The following is an 11,762-nucleotide window of genomic DNA, read 5'->3' as shown; positions in this document are numbered from 1 at the left end:
TCAAACATGTCTTCTCACCGAAATTCAAATGAAATATATTACCTTTTGTCTGTGTACTGGTTGCAATCTCCAAACCAAATCTATTAATGATTTTGCATTTTCCATCCTTAAACTATAATCTAAATCCCTTATCCACCAATTGCTCTACACTTAAAAGATTATGTTTCAAACCTTCAACAAAATAAACATTATCAGTATTGTTCTTAGCATCCAATGATACAGTTCCTTTTCCTTTGATCATACATGCTTTGTCATCTCCAAATCTAATGAGATTGCCATCAAATTCTTGCAAAGATATAAACTTCCCTTTATCTCTAGTCATATGATGTGAACATCCACTGTCAATTACCCATTCATCTTTGTCTTCAATTTTAGTAGCAAGTGCCTTCTCTTCAGGTACATTCTCTTCCAGTGCCGGAACATCTTCCTTGATAGCCAAGAACACCCATTCATCCCCATTGCCAGAACCACTAGCAGAGTCTTATGTCGGTTTATCATCATATTCAGTAATACCTTCCTCATCCACTATGTAGCATGATTTATCTCTGTTTTTCCTGTACTTATACTTGTTCTGATATCCAGGGTTAGGCTTAAAATATCTTCTCACTCTTTCTTTAAATCTTGAATTCCTTTCAGGGCATCTAGATGCAAAATGACCAATCTTATTACATGTAAAACATTTAAAAGGTGATTTTCCTTCATACTTACTTCCTACCGGTCCTTTAGGTACTCTTCTAGCAAATATTGCTTCAAGTTGCTCAAACTCGTCATCTTCTCTCTTCATATCATCCAATTCCTTTGCATATAAAGCTTTCCAATCTTTCTTACCGGTTGATGATGCAGATGCATGAAAAGAAGGTTCAGACTTCATAGCCCCAGAAGGTCCAAATTCTTCAAGCTCAAAAGCAGATAATTTCCCAACCAAGGTATCTTTGTTGACAAAAGTATTAGCCATTGTTCTCAATTCATTAATTGCAGTAGCCTTCATCTTGTAAGCCAGTGGTAGGGCTCTCAAAACTTTAGAAACAATTTCATCTTCACACAGAGTTCCACCACAACATTGAATTCCCATAACAATCTCATTTACCCTTTTCATGAATGCAGTAATCCTTTCATCTTCTTCCATCTTCAAGTTTTCATATCTCACTCGATAACCATAAAGTTTAGCAATCTTTGTAGTAGGGTCACCTTCATTAAGAGTCTCCAACTTATCCCATATAGCCTTTCTAGATGATTTTCAGTTAATCCCATTATTTGCTGATCAAAAAGTGCACACAAGAGGGTTTCTGTTGCTTTACAATCATTCTCAAGCTCCTTATCCAAATTTGTCAGAGGAGGATTTCCAGATGCCAGATTATGAGGTGTAACACTATTCTGTGTGATCTCCCAAATTTCTTTGCCGAGACATCTCAGATGAGTCTCCATTCGAATCTTCCATACTGTGTAATTTGTTCCATCAAGCCTAGGAATATCTCTCCGAAAGATAGCTCCAGATGAACTAGATGAACTTGAACTGTTAGTCACCATAGGATCTTCCTCAAGCAGTTAAGCTTTCTCCAGAGAGGACCAGAGCTCTGATACCAATTCTTAGACAGTTCAAATAACCGAAAGACAATTGAGAAGGGGGGTGAATCAGTTGTCATAGATTACTAAAACATTCAACAATTAAAACTATAATATCAGAATGCTTAAACCAAATACCAGAATAGCAGTTAAACCAATTAAGCATAAACAATAATCAGAGAATAAATACCATGCACATGACACTAAGATTTATATGTGGAAAACCCGGTAAAGGGAAAAACCATGGTGGGAAGCCTACCCACAATCAGATAATACTTTTGTAGTAAGTATGTGAATTACAATTGAGGGGCCTGCACTTGCAGGAAGGCCAACAACCTAGAGAACACTGCTCATCACAAAAGGAGTCTCACTGACTACGTAGAAATCCAAACTACAATATGGAGAAAGGACTGAACTGCAAAGATAACATCTACTATGCTTGAGTACAGTTCCAATTAAGCTCAACACCGGAGGACTAAATCCTCTTACATAAATCCAACTCGATCTCCAATTATCGACCAAATCCTCTTCCTTAATGATATTACATTATTCACACATTACTTTTCCACATCCCATACCATGACCATGATATACGATGAGATCTTACATCATATATATACAAACCCTCGACCATAAACAATCAGGTCGACCACTAGACAATAAACCAATTACATAATTACAAAATATGTCGGCCTTAGACAAAACAAATAATACCCAATCCATAAGACATCCCAGAAACACATCGAGAGGTCCAATCCACATGTTACATTAAGCCGGTCCATAACCTAGATCAACCAGGACCCAATATAGGTCCACACACTAAAGCAATGATCCCAATCTGCCAAGTCTCGAACATGATCACCATCAACATCTCAAATCCATACCAGAAGCTGCACCAACACCACTTATGCATATCATCAAATATCTTCATCAAAGCTATGTCGGTGAAACCCTCGCCAGAACCACAAACCAAGCTTCCAAGCAAACATGATAACATCTGATCACCAAATCAAAACCAACTGACTAAATATGAACATGTGTAGCATGAATAAGCCAATTCCATAACCAAATCATACTGGAGCATGTCAGATCATGCCAGATCCAAACCAACTAGAAACCACACAACCTACCGAGACCAGAAGGGTGCCGATAAAGCATCCAAAACAACTAGTGTTGACATCAATGATAAAACATTAATGCAACACATAATCAATTCCTCCAAATGGCCCCACATAATAAAAATAAAAACCCTACTCAAGTGATTTTGAGTGTATAAGTGTATGCCTCAAACAAGGTAGTGCAATATCCAACCCAAGATAAAATAATATGATCAAGGGAAGTATATCATAACAAATTAGATTAGGTGATCAAAACTAAAAACATGAGAACAAACCAAGAACCATACCAAACCATGAGGAGAGTTACAAGTCGATCATTGGTCAATGATTTTGTTCATTCTGCAACATCTGAAGAGCTTCAACCAAAGAAACATGAAGGTCAATGATATTATATGTTGTTCACAAATCAACAACAATTTTTAGATTTGTCAAGCTAGATGTTCATTCTGACAAGGCTTCATCATAGGATTCAACTCATTCTCTATTTGATAATGACAAAGGTTCATTCTTAAATAGAGATTACATGGATTTTTTAGGTGTAGACTAACACTTAATGTTAAAATGTTGAAATAAAGGTCATATTGCTTAAGGCAAGGTCGACCCTCAAACTATCCTACTTTTTCATGCATTTTTGGCAGGACATTAGTGTTGGGTGCTAGTTTCCACATAAAAATTTCCATTCAAACAAGAGAAACAAGTTAGGGAGCCCATGAATTAGGACATAATCCCAAATTTAGTGTTTGACAAATCTTTAAGTGTGGGGTGATAAAGGTTTACGATAGTGTAGATGATATCTCTTGAGTTGGAGATAAAACCAAGGTTGGAAATGGTCCTAAAATTAACTAGGGTAATGGACACTAAATAAAGTGACAAATCAAGCATGATATTTGGGCTTGTACCATTAGGGAGCTTAATTTACAATGGTACACCCCTACTTTTCCCCATAATCAAGGTGAATAGCAAGAGAAAGATACCGTATATTCTGATACAGATCATGTAATCAAAAGTAAGTTTTTAAATATGTGAGCATGTTAAAGTTCATAACAAAAATTAAAATATATAATCACGATAAGGATCATGACATAGAATCATAATGTACAAGAATGCTATAAATCATAAGATGCGAGAATGGTATACATCATACCATGCAAGGCATGCGACTATGAGATAAGTGTGTGAGTATACCATGAGATCACAAGATATGAGTGTAATTACTATTAAAAAATATGTAAATATCATAAACATGTAACACATTTATGTATCACACATGTATCATATGATGGAAAAATAATATTGATGAGAATGTAAGATGATAAACGTGTAAGAATGATATCATGAGTACGCATAAGCATTTAAAAGATAACAAAAACAAGCAACATGTAAATATCATAAACATGTACAATATATTTAAGTGTCATATAATAGAAACATAATATGGATGGGAATGCAACATGATAAGTTTGTAAGAATGATATCACAAGCATGTCTAAGCATTTGGAATATAACAAACATAAGAAACATAAACATGCCATACAAATACAAAAGAATTACTCATCATAACCATGAAATATAGGAAGCATAAAAGAATCATAAACATGTAACATAGAAAATGTTAAAACTTAAGTGTTAATCATAGAAATAAAGAGAACATATAGGATGCAAACAAGACACATGTAGAAAAGTGTGGGATGTAAGGAACATAGAAAATCGTATGATTGTTTTATAGAAGAATAAAAAGGAAAGATACCTTGAAGTGGAGAAACAAGGCATGCCACATAAGATAGAAGATGAAACTAGAATAGGAGATACACAAAAAATATGGCATAAGAAAAAGGCCAATATGTAAGGACATACAAGGTAAATGAAACAACAATCAAGGAGGATCACAACATGTATGTCATAAGAAAAGGGATAAAGTATGAATGATAGAAAAGATAATGCAAAAGTGATATGAGGAACACAACACAGGTTCAAAGTTACTTGCATGAAAATGCACCGCTAAAACAATATTTGCATCATCAACGTGCTGGCTAGGAACATGGAAATGAGACAATACAAGACCAATATTGAGAAGGAAAAGTAAGGAGTGTGACAAGTATTAAGAGAAATGGGTATGTATATTTGAATTTGTCACATAATCTTAGGCATTTGTATTATATTAGCCAAATGCAAATCAATAATATTATTACCAAATTGTACTAGTATATGTGGAGGCTTCTCCAATGCAATTAATTCTCTAAATAGATTTGATTTTATATGTGCAAGATGATCATGATCAGGTACATTCTTATTAATCCATTATCCAAATGATACAATGATGTTAATGCATGATCATAAGTGTAAGTCCTATAAATTTGATGATGCAAAAGAGGATTTTACAATAAAGTATTATCACAGTTATGTTCACGTCACCAAAAGGTCGAGCATACAATAAATAATAATCTAAAAAACCAAAATAACCTTTAATACAAGCTAGAAGCAATAAAGTATTTTAATGCTAATATGATGCTTGACTTTAGCACAGTGTTGAATAAATAATCGCCCAATCCTAGTAGATATTTCTATATTAAAAAAAATAATAACTTACACAAATACCTTCCTTAAAATACACCAGACCCTGGGAAATAACAAGCTAAATAATAAATGGTACACTTACACTTAGAGCTCATTGCATCTAGGTGGAGCTCACATTGGTACTTCTTAAAAGACCACACATTGGAATACTACTCCAATTGAAACACATTTACTGCTACTCATAAGATATACATATGTGTGAACCACTACATGAAATATGGTATGAGTTTGACCCATACTACTAACATAGTTTTATTTTTTATTTAATTTTTGATTTATTTATCCACATCAACTATTTTATTCATATTTATAATTAATTGCTTTTTTCACAAACATATATGAAAAAAATACTAATTATTTATATTATTGATAATTTTATTCATGTTAATTCTTATACTATTGATTGCTTTGTTTCCAACCTTATTTACTAATTTTAACTTTTATTTTTTATATATATAAGTGAAACAAGCACTTGAAAAATGATATCTTATGATGTCTTTTACATATTTTTAAAACAATAGACATACTAAATATTAAAAAATTATCTAATTATTTCAAGAAAAATACATCCACTATATTTTATGTAACATACATTATCCAATTTATACCAAAAATAAATATTTTATTCTTATATATAATAATATTAGTAATAGTTCTTTTATATATATTATATACATTGTTTATTTATTTTAATTTAAAGAATTGTAATTTTTGAAAAAAATCAAATTTATTTTTATTTTTATTTATTTATTTAATATTTTATATAAATATTATTTTATTATTAAATGATATGATTATTAGTTCCTGTCGTGCCGACAGGTTCCGTTAGATGCATTTATTAATTTGAGTTGGCCAATGAGAGCAATGTATTTTTCAAAATTTTATTAGTTCTTCAATGTTTTGATTTTAAACAGATTTAATAATTCACATAAAATTATTTATTGTAATTTTCATTGGTGCCTGCCGTTAATTTTATTTATAAAAAATAAAACCGATATTACAAAGAAACTTCTGGAAGGGCCAGGATAATCAACATCCAAGAGAACCCAAATTTGTTTGAAATTCTCAGATCACAAAAGCGCAGCTACAAATTGTCTTTGGAGGATGAAAGCAACAAGAGAAAGGTCCTCAAGCTTGCTGCAGGTGTTGAAGGTATAAAACCTCCTCCTTCTAGTTTTGTAATTCTAGTGTATAAAGTTTATTCTACTGCAAAACCTTATGATGAATATTTGTATTGTCGAACAACCATCATTTGTAAACTACAACGATTTTATTTGAGCAGAGTATGGATTAGGATTTCAGGTTTAGGGGAAACTCATATTTGTACAGTTATACTAAACTTTCCTGCGCTGAAAGAAGCCTAACCACACCATTTAGCTTGAATACGAACACAAATCTTTCCTGCTTGAAAGAAGCCTAACCACACCGTTTAGCTTGAATACAAACACAAATTGTAAAGATTTAACAATCTTATAGCTTTGACTAATTTCTTACACCCATGGAGGCTGAAACGAGCACTCTTCCCATACAACCAAGCCGTTAAAAAAGTTACATTCATTTCACTAGTTTTTTTTTGCTTTTGTATGAAGCGACATCTTCAATTTTTCAATTCTTGAGTCATAATTTTTTGTCTGTTTCAAGATCCGCAGGAACAACTTCTTTGTTCTATCTTGCTTGCATTATGCATGAGAAGGAGAGGCACAAATTTCTATGGCCAAGAATAATGTTGCAGAGCGATGGACTCCAGCAACGACCAAGATGAAATTTCAAGAGCCACTTCTTGTTCGATATCTTGTAAAGAACTTGAAACCCTTGCAAGTATTGCATAAATACAATTTGTTCTCATTATTGTCACCTAATTCCCCTCTATCGAAATCCCCCAAATGATGAATCAAAATTATAATGAAACATTAATACCTTAATTTCAAAATAATGTCATATTGTTGGTGTAAATAAATATTCATTTTGGATATTATTACACTTTACTTAAGTTAACTTAGGATTATGCATCTCTTCGTAGTTTGGATTTGAGACACTTAGGGAAGTGTGCACATAGGGATAGAGCTTGTAGGAGAAATTCCACCTTTTGTGGTCTTATTTCGCTGTTACACTCCACATTCGGTAGGTCATCCACCTCTTGTGGAATAATATATTATTTCTCCTACCTACCCCTAGTATTTCTTACCTACCCTTGTTTCTCATTAAGCCACATGTAATATTTGTGTGCTCATACATCCATATGGCCTTGCCTATATAAGCATGCCTATATTCATTGTATTTGTAAGAATCCAGTTGATCATTTTGCATATTGATGAGAATACAGTTTGTTCTTGTCATTCTATTGTCTCTTTTTGTGCTTTCCATTGCCTCCTGATCTTGGCAAAATCCTACATGGTATTAGAGCCATTAGAGTGCCATTGGTTTGCCAATTGAGAGAATTTTGGGGTTTGCATTTTGGAGCTTTCTATTGCAGGTTATTATTGGAGCTTGTTGGGTCAGATCTGAGGTCACCGTTGGATTGAGGAGGTTCGAGAAAGTAAGAATTGCCTTTTATTTGGTCCAAATCCGACATCCGAGGCCAAATCTAAAGCCGTTTGAAGGTGGAGGGTGGTGACTTGTCCCGACAGCGATCTGCAATTTTGGAGCATTTTTGGTCAAAACCGTCATCGCCATTGCACTCAGAAGGCCCAAAAACCCCAAGATCGACTGTCAATTTGTCGAAATCGGCCTCCGTCACCCCGAGTTGAAAAAATCTCCCCTCCCAACGCGCTGTACGGACTTGCAGGTACAAGTCTGAATTTTTTTTTTTTTCCGTTTTTTATTTTCGGAAAATTTAAAAAAAAAAATTAAAAATTTTAATTTTTATCAAAAAGGTGGGGGCGTTTTTTTGGTTAAAAGAATTTTTTTTTTTTGGGGGGGCTCTTTATTGGCCCACAGGCCACCTGCGGCTCGCAGGTGTACCTGCAGGTACCGCAAGCAACCTGCGGCCTGCAGGTGTACCTGCGGTGACTGCAGGCCACCTGCGGCCTCGCAGTACCGCAGGGTACCTGCGGGTCCCGCAGACAACCTGCGGCCCACAGGTAGTCCCTGCGTGTACCGCAGGCTACCTGCAGGTAGATTTTTTTCGTAAATTTGTTTTTTTAATAATTAAAAAAAAAAAAAAACTTTTTTTCTTATTTATTTTAAATAAGTTTTTTTAATAATTAAAAAAAACAAAACTTTTTTATAAAAGTTTTTTTTCTTTAATAAATTTTTATTAAAGTTTTTTTTGATTTCATTTTTCAAAAAAATAAAAAAATGACTCGCCTTTTTTTGTTTTTTGTTTATTTTTTAATAAAGTTTTTTTTGCATGACATAATAATTGTTTTTATTTAGATTTTTAAAATCTTTTAAAAACACAAACATCATTTAATAAGTCAAATTGGGAACACTTTTTTTCTTGTCACTTCACACCTGTCTTGTAATGCTTCCAACCGGCAGTCAAGGGGGGGGGGGTTGATTTGCTCCTTTATATCTCTTGGCCACATCCCAATCGGAGACTTCTTTTTCTGCAGTATACTACAGGGCTTCTTAGTGGCATCATCTTCATGTTTCCAGATTTGCACTATCATGTTGCATGCTCTTGCATGAACAATGTTGTACTCACACTATCATAAAGTGTCACACCTCTTTGTATCTTGTCATTGTTGACATATTTGATGTAATCCTCTTGTATACATAGATTAAGAATATCTTGTGAGACTTGGTGCATGGCTCCAGTTGAGACTTAGATTGTACACATTTGTGCATGGCTCCCGTGAGACTTGGATTGTACCGGTATTTCTGCTATTTCTGATTATCCAGATGATGCTCACAACAGGTTGTCTCCATGCATGATCTTCTTTTTGTTGCAACAAGTGATTCATCGTCATCGACTTGGTACCTGGTTTTGTCACACTTTGACATTATTGGTGCAACATTGGCTCTCTTTCTTCCTTATGGGGAGGTATTTTGGTCATCATCATTGGACCATCTTTGCAGGAGATTCGACATTGAGGGGGGGCTTCATGGTCTCTTCTTCTCTCTTATGGGGGGGACATAGTTTGTTCTTCTCATTCATCATTGAGAGCATTGTGTGCTTTCATCATCTCTCTTTTGGGGAGGGTTTTTTCCCATTGGGTTTTTCTCTCTTTCCCCGCTTTATGGGAGATTGCATTTGCATTTGTACATGGGTACCTAACATGGCCTCGTAGCTGGGACCTATCTTGCATTGCTTAGTTGCATTGTTGACTTGAATCTTCATTCCCCTAAGTTGCACTTAAGGGGGGGTTTTGGTGTAAATAAATATTCATTTTGGATATTATTACACTTTACTTAAGTTAACTTAGGATAATGCATCTCTTCGTAGTTTGGATTTGAGACACTTAGGGAAGTGTGCACATAGGGATAGAGCTTGTAGGAGAAATTCCACCTTTTGTGGTCTTATTTTGCTGTTACACTCCACATTCGGTGGGTCTTCCACCTCTTGTGGAATATTATATTATTTCTCCTACCTACTCCTAGTATTTTTTACCTACCCTTGTTTCTCATTAAGCCACATTTCATATTTGTGTGCTCATACATCCATATGGCCTTGCCTATATAAGCAGGCCTATATTCATTGTATTTGTAAGAATCCAGTTGATCATTTTGCATATTGATGAGAATACAGTTTGTTCTTGTCATTCTATTGTCTCTTTTTGTGCTTTCCATTGCCTCTTGATCTTCGCAAAATTCTACACATATTAAAACACCCCATCGTAAATACCCAAATCACAATTTTGCCGAATACAAAGGCCCACAACAAAATTTTGTTGAATAAAAATAGGCACATAAATTTTTTTATGAATGCATTTATGGGCATCAAAATTATAGAAAATTAGGGCATATTTGTAGTAAGTAACCCTAGTAGCTGATTTAGAGTTCTGTCTCAAGCATGATCAAAATCTGCCTACAAATTCCAGTCTAATGCAATGTCTCTTTTTTCAAAACTAAGCTAGCTTGAAACAAAAAAACACCCATTATGAAAGCCCCATAAACACTATAATTTATCGCGAAATTTACATTCAAATTGACTCGGTCGCTATGAATCATTTTTCTTTGAAATCACCATCCTAAAAACGCAACTCATAACTTTGCCTCTGTATTCAGCTTTTTAAACAGACTTAATAAATGCAAATCATGTTTAAATTAGTTTCTCCCACCATTTCTACTTCTTCAAAATTGCAGCAGAAATGGCTAATTTGGCTCCAAAGATCGCCCCAGCTATTGGGCACTCATGCATATACCGAAAATGGAGATTCCACGACTGCACATTAAACTTAAGCATACTAAAAAGCATTTGAACTCTTAGCCTCACCAGCTAAAAAACAAAAATACACACCAAAAATAGATAGTAAACAGACAGACTGATAAAATCATCCTCTACCGCAACCTCCCATATAACAGACATAGATTGAAACATAGACCATAGAAGCTCTCAAGTGAGATAAAAATAATACTTAGTTAAATACTCCTTTAATAAACCGGATCATGTGCTTCTAGAAGAAACTACCAATCTCTACATTTTGACACTAATTACAACTATATCAGTAAAACAACTGTGAGATACAACAACACAAAACTATTCTAGAGAGCATTCATTATCATGGAGCATGAGAAACAACACTTATCAATATATTCCAGTTCAAAATACTTCTCAATCCATAACAAAAGGCCCTGTGCCTTCTTTCCAATTTCTGTTAACAGATCAACCATACAACACAAATCTGCAATAGATAATTTTACATATTGGAATGTTGGGATAATTAGATTCAATCCTTACGTTACATGGCCTCCAATTGCTCTCCTCATCCTTCGCCATTGACCCGGTTTTAGCAAATTTCCTCCCAAACCAGATCAATGAACTGAAAACAACAGATTTGGTGCTTATGGTTCTATAGTAGTCGTATCATCTCATTGCATTCCTGAAGAAGTAGTTCTCCACTTGCCAGCGTGCATGTTTAAATCTTTTTGTTTTCCTCTCCACGTGTTTTTTTCCAGATACATTTAATTTTACAGATGTTCTCTTGTTTAAATTCATATAGATATACCTAAATATGGCGGAGAATTAATATTTCAAACCCTTATTAGTTATATATATATAATTCTAAATACAATTTACATGTACAATTTATTTTAAAAAAATGGTATAATGTATTTTATATTGAAATTTTATTATTTATATTTTTAATAATTTTTTCAAGGTTTTATATAACACTTCTTATTTTTATTTAATTTTTAAAAATATCTACAAATTTATTTATTTAATAATTTTAATTCATGAAATTTTAATTAACTCTTTTAAAAATCAAGAATTAAACTTGAAATTTAATTTCTCTATTTTATTCTACTGATTAATTGATTGTTAGTACACTATGACAAAAAATAATCATTACCATAGTTTACAATTTTATTTTATTCAATGCTATCCTTCACAATCAGATATCT

The 11,762-nt window shown here is 33.7% G+C and overlaps 1 protein-coding gene across 9 annotated transcripts in view; it reads left to right on the top strand.

The window, feature by feature from the left end:
- Positions 1-6,269: 6,269 nt before the first annotated feature.
- The window catches only part of LOC131072990 (uncharacterized), a 90,125-nt gene continuing 84,632 nt past the window's right edge, over positions 6,270-11,762 (top strand). For 5 of the 9 annotated variants that reach the window (XM_058009323.2, XM_058009332.2, XM_058009326.2 and 2 more), the window contains exons 1-2: positions 6,275-6,407; positions 6,897-7,049. The gene's annotated coding sequence lies outside the window, so the exon portion shown is untranslated. Of the gene's footprint in view, positions 6,408-6,896; positions 7,070-11,762 lie in introns of all 9 variants that reach the window. The other 4 variants (XM_058009319.2, XM_058009321.2, XM_058009322.2 and 1 more) reach the window with 4 other exon arrangements.

The sequence above is a fragment of the Cryptomeria japonica genome, chromosome 9 (genome assembly GCF_030272615.1).
Source record: "Cryptomeria japonica chromosome 9, Sugi_1.0, whole genome shotgun sequence".
In the NCBI taxonomy this organism is placed as follows: domain Eukaryota; kingdom Viridiplantae; phylum Streptophyta; class Pinopsida; order Cupressales; family Cupressaceae; genus Cryptomeria; species Cryptomeria japonica.
Note: the sequence above shows the minus strand (reverse complement) of the source record. Positions and strands in the feature narration are given on the sequence as shown.